General features: G+C 43.5%; 1 protein-coding gene across 3 annotated transcripts in view; it reads right to left on the bottom strand.

Moving 5' to 3' along the window:
• G3BP2 (G3BP stress granule assembly factor 2) overlaps positions 1-14177 on the bottom strand; it is a 156276-nt gene extending 142099 nt beyond the window's left edge. For 2 of the 3 annotated variants that reach the window (XM_033960415.1, XM_033960433.1), the window contains exon 1: positions 13776-14177. The gene's annotated coding sequence lies outside the window, so the exon portion shown is untranslated. Of the gene's footprint in view, positions 1-12927; positions 12949-13775 lie in introns of those variants that run through there. The other variant, XM_033960424.1, reaches the window with a different exon arrangement.
• Between the last annotated feature and the right edge of the window lie 5235 nt (positions 14178-19412).

The following is a 19412-nucleotide window of genomic DNA, read 5'->3' as shown; positions in this document are numbered from 1 at the left end:
TAAATCACACCCTTAACCCACTGATCTGAGGTAAGGATCATCTCCCAAAAATACAGGTGGGTCTGTTCCTCACCTATACATCCACAGACAAGACCCACTGACCCTCATGAGAACTTTTGGGGGCACTGGACAGAGAGGGGATTGCTACCCCCTGATCTTTTTACACCACAAATGATTGTCCTTTTAATGAGCCTGCAGAAAACAAAACCTTTTCATGGTCATCCAGAAGTTGCCCCAACATCTGGCTCAAGATCTACCACAAGATGCCTTAATTGAATAGGACACATTTTCAGGAAAGCGCTGAGGCTTAGCTTCACCCAAATACTTTACAAACTTTTTGAGATCCTCTCCAAACAAAAAACAATCTCATAAAGGTTTGCTCAAATGAGACTAAGGTGGAATCTACTGACCAGTTTTGCAAGAAAAAAAATCAGCACTGAGCTACGAGCATCAAGGCTATCAATCTGAAATCAATCAGCCAAAGCCACCACACTTGACTCCAGAACAGGAAACTCCAGCAAGACCATCAGTTGCTGAACCTAGTAAATCACAGCCCAAGCAACTTAGCCCTGACAGACAACTGTCTGAATATCAAGAGCCATGGAACTGAAGACTTAAGGAATAGATCCATCTTCCTGTCTTGAAAGGTCTTTAAATGCAGAACCTCCTTCAACCTGTCACCAAGGATTCTAAAAAGATGATCCTCATCAATTTGGAGCCCCACAAGTTTAAATTCGAAACTTTCTACTCTGCAGAGACCAAAATAAGCAACATAAGAATAGCCTTACTGGGTCAGACCAATAGTCCATCAAACCCAGTAGCCCATTCTCACAGAGGCCAATCCAGGTCACTAGTACCTGGCCAAAACCCAAGGAGTAGCAATATCCCAAGCTTTCAATTAAGGGCAAGCAGTGGCTTCCCCCATTTCTTTCTCAATAACAGACTATGGACTTTTCCTCCAGGAACTTGTCCAAACCTTTCTTAAAACCAGCTATGCTATCTGCTCTTACCACATCCTCTGGCAAAGTGTTCCAGAGTTTAACTAATCTCTGAGTGAAAAAAAAATCCCAGTTTTGCTCGATCGCTGCATCAGGGATGTAGCAAAATCCATCAAAATAATCCAACTGTGATCAACAGAGACTGATGCAGCGATTGAGCGAAATAGGATTTTCCTAGTCAGGTTCACAGGACATTGTGTTCCTGTGTGAGTCTGGACTGAGTCTTTATACGGAAGGACGCTGGTGCTTTGCCGGGATACAAATAAGTCCTTTATGACACCAACTGTTTTCACACCCACAGGCTTACTATTTTTCTCAAGTGATTATCGTGCTCCTCCAATTTAATCTAGTGGTAATTGAAATCACTCATTATTATACTGTTGCCCATTTCTCCAGCTTTCCTAATCTCTGAAAACATGTCTTCATCTGTCTGCTCATTTTGTCCTGGAGGATGTTAGTATAACCCTACCTTTATATTCCTTCCCTTCACACATGGAATTTCTATCCTTAAGGATTCCACACTGCTATCTATTTCATGCAGAATGTTTATTTTATTTGATTCAATTTCCTCTTTAACATATAGTGCAACCCCCCTCCAATTTGATCTACTCTATTCTTGTGATATAATTTGTACACAGTTAACACAGTGTTCCATTGACTGTCTTCCTTCCACCAGGTCGCCGAGATGCCTATTATCTCATCCTTCAGGGCTATATAATCTAACTCTCCTATTTTTTTTTTAATGCTTCTAGCATTTGTATACAGACACTTCAAATTGTATTTTTTCCTTGAAACTACAGGCTGCTGAGAAGGCAGGGGAAATTTGAGTCTCTTACTTTGCCTTCCTCTTAAACCCTCCTGGCTTTCTTTCACCATTATTGGAACTTCTCTACCAGGACTCCCTAAATATCCCGTTTCAATAGTATCCTCCAAGGATACTTCACTCCGAATCAACCGTTCCTGGGCAACTGTCGGCTTTCCCCCACTTCTCAGTTTAAAAACTGCTCTATCTCCTTTTTAAACATTAGTGCCAGCAGCCTAGTTCCATCCCAGTTAAGATGGTGTCCGTTCTTTTGGAACAAGCTCCCCCTTCCCAGAAGGTTGCCCAGTTCCTAACAAATCTAAATACCTCATCCCTGCACTATTGTCTCAACTACGCATTGAGACTTCAGAGCTCTACCTGCTTCTTGGATCCTGCGCATGGAACTGGGAACATTTTTGAAAATGCAACCTTGGAGGATCTGGATTTAAGCTTTCTACCCAAGAGCCTAAATTTGGTTTCCAGAACCTCTCTCCCACATTTTTCTATGTCATTGGTATCTACATGTACCAGGACAGATGGCTCCTCCCCAGCACCATCTAAAATCCTATCTATGTGACACATGAGGTCCACCACCTTTGCACCAGGCAGGCAAGTGACCAGACAATCCTCACGCCCACCAGCCAACCAGCTATCTTGTATGCCTAATAATCAAATCGCCAACTACAACCGCTGTCCTAACTTTTCTCTCCTGGGCAGAAGCTCCTGGAGACACATCTTCATTGTGAGACGATATTGCAACCCCAGGTGGGCAGGTCCTATCTACAGGATTATTTCCTACTTCACCAGAATGATGCTTTCCTTCTAGGAGATCTTTCTCCTATAAGGCAGCACAAGGGCTACTAGACTGGCAGTAGGACTTCTCTACAACATCCCTGTGAAACTTCATTATAAATTTGGACAAGAATATCAACAAGAAGAAGGAATGAGTGAGTAGCTACTAGTGCACACAGAAAAGGAAGAAATTATTTACAAAATAGGAGGAAAAAAACATTTAAAGAATTAATAATAATAATAATAATAACTTTATTTTTGTATACTGCCATACCCAGGGAGTTCTAGGCGGCTCACATCAATTAAACAAAACTTAATAAGAAATTACAATGAACTATATTTACAAGTAATGAAGATATTGGAACAAAAATTAACAAGAAATTACAATTGATCATAGTTAAAATTGATCAAAATGAGTAGGTCATTGGAGTTAGTGAGATGGGGGAGATCAAAAAGAGGGGGGAGCAAACATGGAAAAAACAAGTTGGCAAATCCACAAATTCAAGGGGAAAAAAGATTTACTTATTAAAACCAGAAACAAGAGCAGTTAGGGAGAGCTGAACTGAAACACAAGGATGAGAGATTTTATACGAGGATCATTTCATAAATAATGCACACTATTTTTTTTTAATTTACATGTTTGGGGTTTTTTTCCAAGTATTTCTTTACAACCCTTCAATATAATCTCCCTGCTTTGCAATGACCGAGTCCCAACATCTGGGAAGCTTCATTATTCCATCCAAGACACCATTTTTGTTCAATTGCCGAATGGCTTGGGTACCGGCGGGGAAAAAAACTCTTCCAGAGATGCAAAACAATGTCCACGCATAGGTTGTTTCAACTTTGGAAAAAGGTCAAAGTCCGGTAGACTCATGTCTGGACTGTAGGGAGCATGAGGTAACACCTCCCAGCCGTATTTGCGTAGTTTTTCAATAACAACATTCGCTATGTGCAGGCAAGCGTTATCGTGAAGAATGAATGGCCCAGCCAAGAAACAACTGAGGTTGGGTTTTGTGCATTTTTCTGTGCATTTTTTCAAAAAAAATCACAATAATACACTAATGTGACATTTCTTCCACATGGAACTTTGTCTGTAATGATGATGCCTTCATGATAAGCAAAAGTCATTATTTGACTTTTGATTGAGCAAATCAAAATTTTTTTGGCCGTGGGGAAGATGGAGCTCTCCACTAGTCATTGAAAAACTACACAAATACGGCTGGAAGGTATTATCTCATAATCCCTACAGTCCAGACATGAGTCCACCAGACTTCAACCTTTTTCAAAGTTGAAACAACCTATGCGTGGACATCATTTTGCATCTCTGGAAGAGCTTTTTTCCACCGGTACTTGAGTCATTCGGCAACTGAACAAAAATGGTGTCTTGGATGGAATAATGAAGCTTTCCGGACGTTGGAACTCGGTCATTGCAAAGCAGGGAGATTATATTGAAGGGTTGTAAAGAAATATTTGGAAAAAAAAAAACAACATGTAAATTTTTTAAAATAGTGTGCATTATTTATGAAATTACCCTCGTAGTTGCAGCTCTGGAGAGTGGATTATAGTCAAGATGGTTCACACCAAAGAATGCTAAAATAGGCATGTAGATTCTGCAAGAGGAGTGCTGGAAACTCATCTAATAGCTGGCTGTGAAGTTCTGACAGAAGGTAAAATTATGTTCTTACCTGTTAATTTTCTTTCCTTTAGAAGCAGCAGATGAATCCAGAGACCAATGGGAATAGCCCACATCTACCAGCAGGTGGAGATAGAGAAACTGATTAACAAGTGGTTATATTGGCTGGCAATCCTCCTGTCTCATTAGTATAGCTCCTTGCCCAAGCACACGTAACCAGCAATAGGCATCACATGTAAAAAACTTCTTCCCAGGAGAAAAGGCAAAGATACCGAATACAACCATCAACCACAACAAACCGCGTAAGTTGCATAAGCAAAAAACCGATAGACAATTACCAGAAAGGGAGGGGCTCTGGATTCATCTGCTGCTTCTAAAGGAAAGAAAATTAACAGGTAAGAACATAATTTTACCTTCCTTAGCAAAGCAGCAGATGAATCCAGAGACCAATGGGATGTAGCAAAGCAATCCTTAATTTGGGTGGGAAGCAAACACCGCTTTCGCAACGACCGAAGCATCAAAAAACCCCTATCGCATGTGCCCGCACCTCCATGCAGCGACGCGGAGAGAAGGTACTCTCGGAAGACTAGTTAGCCGTGAGACAAATCTCCTCCAAGGCAAAAAACCTCTGGGCCGAGCCCAAGAAGCAGCCATCGCTCCAGCGGAATGGTCATGAAGTTCAATCGCCACCCGCTCCCCCGCCAGTAGGCAAGCATAAAGAATGTTTTCCTGTACCTAATGAGCGAAGTAGGCATTGGACACCGCCATCCGCCTGAGGCATCCCTTGAAGACTATCAAAAGGAGACATAAACACTAACAGTTGATAGAACTGAGCTCGCGGAGAACTCGACATACGTATCAACAAATGCAGTGAATAAAAGCACTGCTACCAAAATCCTGTCCCAGGAAGAAGGAAGGAAAAAACGAGCCTGACAGTAAAGAAAGGATGACACCTTCCTAGAAAGAAAATGGGTTACCAGCCGAACTGATACCCCATATTTTGGACATCAGAGATAGGAATACCTGTTGAACAAGGCATGCAGAGCTGAAGCCATGGCCACAAGAACACCCTGTTCAACGGCACAGCCCTTTGGAAACCCCAAAAGACAAGGAGGAAATAAAGCCTTCGGTAAACTGCGAAGAAATACGTGAGGAAAGCCCTCCAAATCGTACTCTCCATGAGGTGCCTGAACATACCGCACTCTGTTTAGGGACTGAACTACATAAAGCTGAGAAGGAAACGAAGAGCCACCTACCCAGTCCTTGTAACAAGCCAAGAAAGGCTCCAGAAGCGGAAGGGAAATGAACGCTAAGCCCTTGGCAATACACTTGTGTCAAAAAAGGAACTCTGGAGTGGTTCAAACGATAAGAAGCACCCAAGAAAGGAGACAAACAACCTCCAAAAGGAAGTAGAAGCCACAATAGAAGATGTCGGTAGCACCCAGATAAGCGCAGAAACAACCTGCTTTGCCTAACCATAACAAGTCGGCCAAGACTTCCAAAAAGCTAGGTCTTAATACTATAGTAGTCCCAATATCCATGATGATTGGACCCCAGGTGAACAAAGACCGAGATACCCGGAAACATCTGTAGCTCAGCTGTCGAAAGACTTAGTAAATCCTTCTCATAAGGATGGGGCCGCTCATCCAAAGAATATACAAATACCGCTCCCGGTAGGCGAACTCGAGAGGGCCAATCCAAGCCATCCTCAGCAAGAGGCCACCACTGAAACAGAGAAGGCGGAGGCGACAAAGGAGCCACGCATCAACCCCCTATCATTGCCACTCCCTGGGTCCGCCGAATAAGTAAGGAAGCCTAGAATCGAGAGACGAAGCTGTGCGGACTAGACCCAGGAGATATCACGTTCGTAAACAGAGCAAGAACGCCTGAGCCACAAATCTCACTATCCAGGATGCAGAAGATAACACTGGTACTAACATGCCCACTCTCCAGAGTGCACCCAGCACTCTGTAACATACAAGAAATGGTCCATGCTCAGAAATCACGGAGAGTCTAACTAAACGTAGACCTAGATCTACGAAAGGATTGGCCAACAGAAGATGAAGAAGAGAGAGTACCCAATGGAAGCCGAACAACTTCGCCTGCCAACTGAGTACAACTGCTACTGCCCTAGCTGGAGAGAAATACTCCCATCCAAATACTGATCAAAAGGACCCCCAGCGTCCTTCCTGAAGAAAGATCTGATGCTGTAGCAAAGTAGCCTGATCCTGGTCAAGAGTAGAAGAAAGAACCACTACTGAGCTGCCTCCGAAGACCTGACTCCTGGAGCTGAGGACGGAAGTCACCGAGCCGCCCCTACCTGACAGCCCGGGACGGGCGGTGGGCATAAGCTAGTTCAGTAAAGAGCCAGGCATGACTCGAAAAGAGAAATCGCGCCGAGCCACTAAAAGAAACCGAGTGAAGCAGGAGGAGCATACCAAATAATTGGAGCTCTGAGATACCGGAACTCACCAGAATAACAATCGACTGCTGTAAAGAAGAAGAAGGGAAAAGCAAGCCGAAGTTCCTAGTGTAGTCAGCCCTATGGATCTAGAAACTGTACAGAATCCCATGCTCATCGTCCTGGAAAGCGAAGAAGAATGCCAATCTGAAACCGAGACCTCACATCTAAGTCTGCGGAAGAACACCAGTGTTTCCAATATGAATAAAAACCTCATCCTGATACACATATCAATAGTACCGGAGAAAAAAGCGCTATAAATACCCATCTGCACGTGTAAAGAACTGAGGTTAAGAGAACACCCTTTTCGCATCAGACAAATGTCATGAAGTCCTCCGAGACAATAGGCAGACTAGAAGAAATTGGAAGAATCGTCTAGTAGCGCTAAAACGGTTCCACCGTCCACCTCCACCAGCGACCATGAAGCCAAAGATAGGAGAAATGGCAAGTGCCAAAACCGAAAGCGCTGCTCCAGGAGAGGCAGGCAAACCTAGTGCCGATTCTGAGCTCATAGGGAAAAGCATATATATCTATAGCTTGCCCAATGACCCCCGTCTTGGCCACCATGTAGGTAGTGGAATCCCAAGAACTACAAGAACCGTCCAGAGGATGCGGAAAGCTTCAAAGAGACACAGAAAACCTGAGAAGGAGGGAAAGGTGCAAGCAACCGGAAAAGTGTACACAGCCCCCTGACGTTGAAGGATAGAGACTACTCCCCCCTGAGAAAGCCTGACGAGGCCCTGGAAGAATTCAGGATCCCTCAGAATGCAATGCACCAAATCCGCCAATGGCAGGATGAGGAATGGAGGAACTTGAAGAAGAAAGAAATTCTCTTAGGGGGGAAAAAAAAAATCAAGGTGCTTAGAGCAACCCATGCAACAGCTCTAACACTATACAATGTGAGTGAAATACGCATGGTCTCTAAAGGGAATACGTACTGGATGCAATCAAGACGCTGTATCTAGCGGCCTTTGAAAAACAACAGGTATGAGACAAAAGAGTTGTGCACTGCCCCTAGGACAGCTCTTTGTCCACGAGAAAGCTGAAAGGGCTGACAACAGAAGAAAGGATCCTCCAAACTTAGCTGGAGAATTAACCGAATTTCAGCAAAGTATCCCAGACCAAAACGGAAGACTGAGAATGAATAGAATAAAAAACTGCGGCAGGCTGCAGTAACTGAAACTGTGTGCAAGGTGATCCAAAAACCAACCGCACCCAAAAGGCAACCTTGATGGGAGGGTAAAAAATTTTTTTTTTTTTTTTTTTTTAATTTTTTATTTTTTGTACATCACAGGGACAGAAAGCAGCTCCGCAGCACTACCAGACACAATGCGCTCCCAACTGCACTCCCTATCATGCCACTACACACCCAAAGCACTGCACAGGGAACAAAGAAAACAGGCAAGTATGCACTCTTTAGGAGATTCACAGAGAAAGAAACCCCCACCAAGTGCCGGGACATCTCAAGCTGCAAAACGCATTTGTGCAGCTAAGGACCTTCCTGCCCCCCCCTGTGCAGAGTAAAGCTGAACTAGGCAGAGGATCAGAAACAAAAGTTTCCCTCCAATATACCCCCCAGGCCTAAGGTGCATGGTCACCCAGAAACTGGAAGTGTAAAACTCAAACACACAGGGAGGCCGTGGGAAAGAAGAGATCACCCGCTGCACCTGTGGAATGCCGGTAACACCTTTCCTTCCTCAAGAGACTCCGTCAGAGAAAAAAGGGGAGACTGGAAAAAAAAAAAAATCCCCATCATCTACGTCAGCGAATCTACGCTTTTTTGTTCCCTGAGGCACCCTAAGAAGAGACCCCGAAGGACGAGCCGTAGTGCTAGCATGAACGTTAGAAGCCGGAGAAGTAGAAGGCAAGGAAACATGCAGTAACGGCATATTCAAAGGCTGGGCAGGCTGCGAGCTCTGCAACAGGAAAGCCCGGTGCATAAGCATAACAAAGTTCGGCGAAAACGAGCTCAGCCCGAACGCCGCCGACCCTGCCTGGTCCGTGCCAAAGAGCGGAGCCGCCCCGCCTACTGACTCCCCGACCGCCGCCGAATTTCCTTCAGCCGTCGAGGCGCCCTGCAACAGGGCCGAATCAACCGCGAGAGAAGGGGAAGACAGACGCCCTTCCCCAACGCGGGCAATGGCTAAGTCACATGTTTGCAGGAAAGAAACTTCTGTCGGTGCTTCCTTACAACCGGCAGAGCAGAATCCCGTCAGTGATCTGCGCTTCCCACAGCGCGAACACCGCAGACTAGCCTCTGCCGCCCTCATTTGTGTCAAAAAAAATTTTTTTTTTTTTTTTTTTCCACTGAGAAAGCCCGCGAGCCAATGAGATAGCTGCAACTGCCGCGACGCTACCGCCCGGGAAACCAACCCACGAGCGCGCCTTCGCGAGCGGGAACGGCTCTGACCTAAGTCAGAGGAGCCTCCACCAATGCCAAATGCGTGCTTCTGGCCCGCGGCAAAAGCACAGCCACTGCCACCTCCAGCCACATACCCAGAGGGTCCCGAGGTACTGACGCCTCCTGGGCCAAACCTATCATGGAGGCCACCAGCACTTGAACACAGCCTCACCCCCGCGATAGCTTACAAGTTCCAGCGCGTCTCCAAATCAAAAAAAAAAAACATACTCACATACAGAGGCTAGAGTCCATCAGTGCCGGTATATGCCGGTAAAAGCTGGTTGCTCAGCACCATGAGGCCCGAGGAACCCTTCATAAACTGTGGAGTCCTATTTTTTTTTTTTTTTTTTTTTTTTTTTTAACCATGGGAAGAAGAAAAATTAGGGACTCAATTAAACCCTCTATCAATGGAGGGAGGGTGAGGCAGTGACAAGGGAGGGCCCAAGTGTAACCTCTAAAGCCGGCACCGTTCAGCCGGACACCCCTGTCTCACTGAAGAGAAAATCTCAACAGGAGCAATTGAAATTTCCAGCCAGAATCCAGGAGCTATTTGAATAGCGACTTTCCCCTGCTGGGAGATAGAGCATACTAATGAGACAGGAGGATTGCCAGCCAATATAACCACTTGTTAATCAGTTTCTCTATCTCCACCTGCTGGTAGATGTGGGCTATTCCCATTGGTCTCTGGATTCATCTGCTGCTTTGCTAAGGAAAGTAGATCTTTATATAGAACAGCACAGTAAATTGGCCTCATCCACTGGTAACTTTGTAAACACTAATACTGATGTACCTGAAAAGCACGAGGATCATGAACTAAGAGAATTATGGAGAATGAAGGGATTATAATCATTTGGGATACCCCCATTCCAACTAACTGATAAAAAGCTGGATACAAGGAAACCTGACAATAAAAAGGAGAAAAATACCAGATTGGTAATGATTATCAAAGTGTCACTTCCAAACAATTATTCTGAGATTGGGTAGAGAAGAAGGTCCTTTAATACAAAAAAAAAAATGCAGTCAAAGATCAAATAACTGTGGCAGAAAGAATATTTCCCATTTTATTGGGCACCACAGGCTTGATTCAAAAGAATTTTCAAGCACACCTGGATAAGTTGTCTATGAACTCCTCCAGAAGGAAGGTTTCTTTGGCATGATGCAAATACTATGGCATTAGCACTAGATTTGAGACCAAGATCATATGCCACATTCCCTGGCTTAGGAGTAAGGTTCATTACTGATGAAAATGACTGGTATTATCCCCTGTAGCAGCCAAGAGTATTGGTGAAACAAGGTTGGGAGTGTTTGGGACTGCGAGTATGAAGGAGACCTGTCGCTGAAAGATGGTTGTTGGAGTGAAGTCCCATTTTCAAGGCAAGTCTTTTTGTGTGCACCTGAATGGAGTAATTTCATTTTTAAACCTTGTTTGATATAAGTGGGAGTATTTTTATGCCTATATGACATGACTGAAAGCAGCCATAAGCAATTGGTTCAGAAGTGCTGCTACATTAGTTTGCGGCATTTTTCTCTCCCTTACTGTTTGTGTAACAGGGCTTTAGATGGATTGACCCTCAGTGACCACGAAAAAATATTTTTTGTATAGTTATTTGTTAACTTGTTTGTTATCCTTTTAAGATTTTTTGTATGATACATAAAACTAACCCATTTGGAGATACTGCCCACAAGTGAAATACAGCAGTCAGGAACTTGTAGCTTTGGGAATGGGGATAGCTTGTGAACAGGTAAGTGAGGAGGCAGTCTGAAAGAATCAACTGCCCCAATTATTCCTCAACCACATATCTTACCCCTTATCCTACATACCATCAAGTCTCCCAAAAGATCAATACCCCAAACTACCTATCCACTTCAAAATACCACCATCAAAGCTATCTCACCTACCAATAAACCCCCACCCCACAATCGCCCTACTTCCACAACCCAAAAACTACTCTAATAGGATTACTTCCCATAGCTATGAACAGTTTCCCTTCCTCTCCAAGTCAGACACAGCATAACTACACACAGAGGGAGTTATAAAGAATTCCATTAACCATGCTGCTCATGCTTTCTCCACTTATTTTTAGTAAGGCAGATTTTCCATTCTTCAATTAATATATAAAGTCTCTAAGATTGGATCTTTAAGAATATTATGCCATCCAACAAATCTTACTTATTTTCTCAGTGTCCTGAGGACACCAATGTTAGAGCTGAGTTTACAGCACATCCATGCTAAACACATGAGATAAATAAGCATATTCTGAATTTCTAGTCTATGCAGGTTTTTCTCATGCATGGTCATCAGATAAATCCTGTCTGGCAGTGTAATAATCCCCAGGGAATGTCTGAAAAACTCTATATACTAAAGGATCCTCCCCCATTTTGGACCTATATTAGTAATCTGGTAGCAGTTCAGACAAGATTACAAATAACATAATAGAAATGTGAAGGTTTGGGGAATATTTAAAATATATCACTTTCAAACTGGAAGCCAAGAAGTTTTCCTGTAACTGTTTATGTTAAGAGCAATAAATACTGTTTTTTAACTAGTATAATACACAGTGAGCATAAACTCCTTTCAGCCTCAATGCTGCCTGTCATACTAAAATATTGTAGAAATAGATCTCAATCTTATAGTTTGGCTACATTATGGCGTTCCAGTTTCTACTTGTTTTAATTATTAATTTGTACACTGCCTAGATATATGCTGGTAGTATAAAAAGTCAAATAAATGATTGTGGTTGCTCTTGAACTAAATGTGTGCACTTACAGACTAGAGTTACATTTCTGTATATCTGTATACCAATTTTATGTCAGATGCTCAATTTGGGAATTAACTAAAATTTTTATGAGAATTTAATAATTGCACAGAAACCCTGTAAGAGCATTATGAATTACTGTACTAGCACAATTACCATAGCAACATTACATGTTATTTCCTTGGGAATGACCATGTGTTATGCCACTGCCATTCAGTTTTAGCTAGAAATAAATCTATTTGCAATTAAATCTAAAATACAACTCCTTCTCCAATTTGAGCTCAGCGCGAGCTACACAATTTACTACCTTGTTCTTATGGCTTTATATTTCAACTAAGACAATGGTGACATGACCAAGGTCACAAAAAGCTTCAGTAGGGATTCGGGAAGCAGGGAACTGAATCCCAGGTTCCCTATTTTAGCCCGCTCTAACCACTGGGCTGTTACTCCACACCCAAGTGTAAAGCTTTGGAATAATAACTATGGTCTTACACCATCAATGGCATACTAAATTTGATAACCTTGAGCAGATCCCAAATTTAAATCAGACTAGGCATTTCTCCACTCTACTAGAGCAGTGAACTCATTTCATATTTTATTCCTGACTCTGCAATAAATGTTTTAATGCAGTTTTGTTTCTATGCCATGGTGTGCTGCACACTTCCTGTTATTTCAGTACACTATGTGGTGCAGTGACAGCAGCCATTATATCAAACAGGATCATGATTATTTTCAACACGGATTTAAGGCCTGTTTATTAAAGCTTGTCATTCTGTGTCTATAGGAAAAACTGGGTGTTTGGAGACAGGTCTTAATGGCACCCTCTATTGTTAATACTACTTACATTTGCCTTAGATGAAAACAAGACTAATTTTCAATTATAACTGCTGAACGATATACATCCTATGACATAACCACAATATGAAGAGACCCTAGTGTGCGAAGTAATTTAAACTTAGGATAACGTTCACTGTCTTACTTTGGTTTACCGTTATATGCCCAGCTGTCACAGAAATTACATGTGTTAAAGGGCCATCCATACCTGTATATCACTCTAAACTTTAGAAATAAAAGATGATCATACCCAGAAGGACCAGCAGACAGTATATCAAACGAGTGCAACCAACTTGCAGGATAAATACACAGAAGCATCAGGATCGTGTGTACCTTCCAACAGTACAAACACTAAGCTCCTGAAGAGAAATACCCTTTGAAGGTGAGCGCATAACCGCGACACTATTACAAAATAAATATTCTTTTTTCTTCCAAGTGGGAACTGATGGTTTTGCTTGCACTGTTTAAACAATTGCACATTACCTTTTTTAAAAGATAAGCCTAAAAAGAAATCCCAACATCCATCATGGATGAAGTTAAAACAAAGAAAACGAAAATTAGATTCAAACGTGCTGTCATCATGCCCGACATTTTACGTCATGCGAAGACAGTAAAAACCCAAAAGATGCGGTGCAAACACGTTTGAAAAAGAAAGCGTTTTCGTGCAGGCGAGAGTTTTTCACGCTAAAAAAGTAACAGACGCGACTTTTTTTTTTTTTTTTGCTTTAAGGGAAAGAAATATTAGACATAAACTTCCGGGGCACGCAAAATAAACAAGAGCAAGAGACCAGTGCGTGCGAAGAAATAGGCCTGGCTGGAAGCTTTACACTCTTCCTCTCTCTCTCTCCTCCCCCCCCCCCCTCCAGCAGCCGGGGGGTGCGCCAATCCCCCGTTAATGTTACCCAGGGGCCAGACAAAGGCGTACAATCCGCTGTCGAGTCGGGGGGGGGGGGGGGAGGGAGAGAGAGAAATGGGGCAGGCCACAAGACACATAAAGCGCCACATCCACAAGGAGAGACCAGTAATACTGTACACACAAAGAGTCGACCAGATACTCTCCGCACCCCTTGATTGTGTCCTCCTCTCGGATACACTCACCTAAACCACCCGGTCACAGGCAGCCGATCCGGCGCAGAAGAAAGCCTGGGCAGGCCAAGGGTGGCGACGGCTTCCAGCACCGCCCGCGCGCTTATGGATGTATAAATAAGCTTGGATGTAGTTGGAGCGTGCAAGTATCTATATGTATGTATGTATATGTGCGTGTGTGTATATATATATAAAAACTACAAATATATATATGTATATATAAGAAATAAGCTTATGTTTTTCACAGTCCTTAAAGCGGAAGCGTGTGGGCCGCGGTCAATATAACAGCGGGACGCCGCTGCTAGTGCCGCTCACGCGCTGACTAGAGCCGTTCCTGCCGGGAGGACGCTCACGCACAGGCTGAAACGCCGCTGTTAAAGGTGCACTGCCCTCCTCAGCCTTTCTTATTGTCTCGCTCCCCCGCCCCCTTCCTTTCCCCTGCGTTCGACTTTCGGAGAACCCAGTCTGCCTCCGCAGCCAATCCCAGACAGCGATACGGTCGCAGCGCCTGTGACGTCAGAGGAATGTCTTCCCGCCGACCTTCACTGGGTCGCCTTTTTCCTTCTGCATTGCTTTACTGTTCTGATTTCTGACGTAATAACCTCGACGTGCATTTAGGTTGGCAGTTCTGGGAAACGGAAAATGGATAAACCGGAAATGGCCCTACAGTCAATAGTCTACATTTTTTTTTTAGGTCTTAGGACTAAGTCTTCAACAGCAGTTCTGATAACGTTTTTGTTATCATACCCCTTCAGGACTTAGTTGTACTATCATTTAAAAACCTAATCTTCTCAAGCTAGGGCAAAGGAAATGTTTTGCAAGAACAACATTTGAGAAGTGAAAGTGTGAGGCATTTCATGATTCCAAATCTTTGGTCTAGTGCTACTTGTATACAGTATACTTTAAAATCTGGGCTCCTTTTGCTGCGGTAGCGATTCACTCGCAGCAAATATATAGACAGTAGCTTTGTAAAAGGGGTGCGTTGAGGGTATTTTTTTTAAAGTGTTAAAGAAAACTTGAGAACATACCAAATGCCACTGGTGATTTTAGAGATAATCACAAGCATACAATTAACTTTACAGATCAGCATATATTTCTTCTAATGCATTCAGGTATGATTAGTGAAGAAGTCCTCAAACTACAGCCCACAGACCCATTTCCTCCTGCCTTCTTGGTACTCATCAGGCCAAACTGCTTCTGCCAGGTGTCATCACTGCTACGATACCCCACCTCACCCTCAAACTCCAACATCTGCCACTCTCTCCTTCTTCCCATAGTCCACCTTCAAACTTGCCTTTAGGTCCAAAAATACTGAGATGAAGTCAGAGAAGTACTAACAGGCTGCCAGCATCAAGAAAGAAGTGTTTCTGTGTAGAGATTGGCAAATTTTGGCCGAGCTCACTCTTTCTGGGTTGTCTATTCATCTTGCATATGAGGTGAGGAAGAGAAAGGTCTGACCACACAGAAGTGACATTTGGTGCCACTTCAACAATGGTAGAGTGTTTTGGAGACTCCCAGGCCAGCAACACTTTCATCTCCTTAATGCTTATATGGTTTGAGGTTGTGATACCTTATAACCCATTCTGAGCCCTTTGGGAAGGATGGGATATAAAACAAGTAAATAAATGTCCCATACTGGGCCCTCAACAAGACTTTAGAACTGTGCTAATAGCCAGTTTGGCTCCTGATTACCACAGAGGATGAATAGCACAGTATGTGTTGAGACTTCTGGAAAACTTTCTGTGAGCAGCCCATGTGGGGTGCAGGGTCATGTGCAGAGATTCATTCTGGGTCCTCATTTGCATAAATCAGGATGCAGGAGGCCATGTGTGAAAGCCACTATGGTCACTTAGGGCTAATAGTACAGGAGTGGCCTAGTGGTTAGAGCAGCAGCCTCAGCACGCTGAGGTGGTGAGTTCAATTCCCACTAGGAGGAGGTGAGGGAGACAGAGAAGTACATAGAGGAGACCTACAGGGATGCTTTAGAGAAGTCTCACCTCCAGTCTGGTAGCCCTTGTGCTGCATTGGAGGAGGGAGGTCTCCTAAAAGGAGAGCATCACCCTAGTGAAGTAGGAAATAATCTTGTAGCTAGGACCTGTCCACCAGGGGATGCAATATCCTCTTGCACTGAGGATGTGTCTCTTGGGGCTTCTGTCCAGGAGGGAAAAGTTAGGCCAGCCGTTGTAGTTGCTGATTTGATCATTAGGCATATAGATAGCTGGGTGGTTGATGGGCATGAGGATCACCTAGTCTCTTGCCTGCCTGGTGTGAAGGTGGCGGACCTCATATTTCACATAGATAGGATTTTAGATAATGCTCGGGAGGAGCCAGCTGTCTTGGTACATGTAGGTACCAATGACATAGGAAAATGTAGGAGGGAAGTTCTGGAAGCCAAATTTAGGGCTCCATTTATGAAGGCGTGCTAAGCGTTTTAGCGCACACACCAGATTAGTCCGTGTTAGCCAAAAATCTACTGCCTGTTCAAAAGGAGGCGGTAGCAGCTAGCGCACGCTATTCCGTGCGTTAAGGCCCTATCACGCCTTTGTAAAAGGAGCCCTATGTCTCTTAGCTAGAAAGCTGAAATCCAGATCCTCCAGGATAGCATTTTCAGAAATGCTTCCAGTTCCACACACATGACCCAAGAGGCAGGCAGAGCTCCGAAATCTCAATGCATGGTTGAGACGATGATGCAGGGATGAGGGATTTAGAATTGTTAGGAACTGGGCAACCTTCTGGGAAAGGGGGAGCTTGTTCCAAAAGGATGGACTCCACCTTAACTGGGATGGAACCAGGCTGTTGGTGCTAATGTTTAAAAAGGAGATAGAGCAGCTTTTAAACTGAGATAAGGGGGAAAGCTGACAGTCTCCCAGGAGCAGATGGTTCGGTATTAGCTCAAATTTGATCACGTTTTGATCACTGTTTCCCAGCGGATCCAACACAGTTAACTCCTGTACTATGCCTTGAATTCCACTAAAATCTATACTATGCCTGCACTATGCCTTGAATTCCACTAAAATTTAAAATAGCTCCCCCTTTTGTCAGTTCCCAGACCACTTGCTCAAGAAGCAGTCATTTATGACATCTAGGAATTTTACCTCCCTAGCACTCCCAGATGTAACATTTAAACTAGTCAATGTTGGGGTAATTGAAATCACTATAATTTAGAAAAGAAGCCTGCTTCAAAAATGACTTGCAACAAATGCTCCTATCAGATGCCAGTCATTCAAAAATATATTGGAAAAAAAACCCAAAATTAATGAGGAGAGGAGAGAAAAAAAACCCTCAGTTGAGCTTCATGGGTTTTAAAGAAAAAAACTCTACTCTCACTCTGGAAAAAGCTCTCCCAAAGGGTCACTGTTGTCAAATGTCCAATGACTTCATTAATATGAAGGCATTTCAAAGAGCCTTCAAGCAAATATATTTAGATGAATATCATAGGCAACTTGCATCAGGATATGCATTTGAAAAGGCACAGTTTAAATCACCACTGCCAAGTAAATAGTAAAGCTGGGACTTATCTGTTCCCGCAGAAACACAAGCCTTCAGCATTTTTACAAACGAACGCCAGCCTTCGACGTCCTTTTAAGCTATCACACAGAATGCTTCTAGGCTATCACACAGAATGCTTCTATCCCACACACCCAACAAGGATAACCCCTGTTTTGTTCTCTCAATGCGTCAGGGGTTTAATTCCAATTTCTCAAAAATCAGCAGGGTGTTAGCAATCCAGAACAATCTGCGGCATTCCCATGTGACAGTCTAGAAGGACGTCGATGGTTGGCATTCATTTGTAAAAACGCTAAAGGCTTGTGTTTCTGCGGGAACAGGCCCAGCCCAGCTTTACTATTTACTTGGCAGTGGTGATTTAAACTGTGCCTTTTCAAATGCATATCCTGGTGTAAGTTGCCTATGACATTCGTCTAAATATATTTGCTTGAAGGCTCTTTGAAATCCATTCTGATCGTTTTGGATTGCTAACACCCTGCTGATTTTTGAGAAATTGGAATTAAACCCCTGATGCAGCGAGGGAGCGAAACAGGGATTATCAGTATGGCGGGTTCCCTGAGTGTCCCTATGAGTTGTTGCTTATGGGGTGGTCATACTAAATTGGCTAACACCTTCCCTGTTTTCCCTCCCCATCTATAGAGTATAGTTTAAAGCGCTGAAAATATATATTTTGCTCTGCTCTAGAGGTCAGGATCTGATCTATCTCTTTAAAAATCTGAAATATATTATGCTTAGTAGCTTCATCTAACCTGTGAACATGAAATTTACAAAACAATTGCAACTCGTGAGAAAGTTGCAGAAGGGTACATTCTTTGGCTTTCTGTTTTCCAGCTATGTAAGATATGATATGGCCCCTAAGAACTATCTTTGCGGCTTCCCAATATATAGCCGGAGAGTTATCCTGTAAATATTCCTGGAATTTGGCTCTAAGAAAAATATGGAAATCTTTATCCCTGTATAAATATGGAGGTCGTTTCCACACTCTATCTTGGTCTTTATTGAGTAGATGTAGGATGAGGGATATCGGAGCATGATCTGACACATTAGACTCTTCTATCTGTGCCTCTCTGACACTAGACAAAAGAGTCTGAGGAGTAGGTAATCAAGCCTCGCAAACATATTATGCGGATAAGAAAAAATGCATAGTCTTGCTCATCAGGATGTAAGATCCTCCAAGCATCCACCCTCCCCCCCCCCCCCAGCTGGTGCATAAGAAAATTCATCCCCTTAGACTCATGCTGGGCATCCCCCGATCTAGGTGGTTTACAATCCAATGCCGGATTGGCAACAAAATTAAAATCCCCCCCCCCAAAGAGACATTTATTGGATGGGTAAGCAAACACAATAGCCACTGAATCAGTGTAAAAGCTATGTTGATACACATTAGGAACATATATGTTACAGAATATCACTGGCACAGCCCAGAGCTCTACTACATATCAACCATTTTTGTCTGTAATGACCTTGTGGACATGGTAATTTTTTATGCACTAGGATAGCTACGCCTCTCTGCCTCCCATTAAAGGAGGAAGACCACATATCTCCCACCTACCCTGTTTTCAGCTTGGCATGTTAAGTCACAGAAAGATGAGTTTCCTCTAAATATACAATATTGGCCTGTAGCTTACGTAACATAGACAGTAGTTTGGTGCGTTGTACTGGGGAATGAATACCATCTGCATTCAAAGATATTACCTTGAGCTTAACCATGGTCAGGAAAGTGAATACCTTGACAAACCAGTATATCCAAAGTGGTCTAAGGACATGGATCCCCCAACTAGACCTCCCTTCCACATATAGGAGGACAACCCCCCCCCCCCCACACTTCTGAGTCCAACAATCCCTGCAAGCAACATTCTCCCTCCCCCTTCCACTCACTCACGCACACACTCACATCCATCACCACACATTCCCAAACCAACCAAGGAAAAAACTGTCCTATCAGATTTGCAAATCACCCCTCTCATCCTCCTCCCAGTTCCTATATTAAACATACTGAAGCAATCACAAAGAAGTGCCCCCCCCCCCACACACACACACACACACCGCATAGAAAAACAGCTATGCACGCTAGCACTTAGAATATTTACAACAAGTATAATCCTAGAATTATGCCCAATATTTTCCCATCCAACAAAGAAC

This window comes from Geotrypetes seraphini, chromosome 1 (genome assembly GCF_902459505.1).
Source record: "Geotrypetes seraphini chromosome 1, aGeoSer1.1, whole genome shotgun sequence".
In the NCBI taxonomy this organism is placed as follows: Eukaryota; Metazoa; Chordata; class Amphibia; order Gymnophiona; family Dermophiidae; genus Geotrypetes; species Geotrypetes seraphini.
The sequence above is the reverse complement of the archived record's forward strand: the minus strand, read 5'-3'. Positions and strand labels throughout refer to the sequence as shown.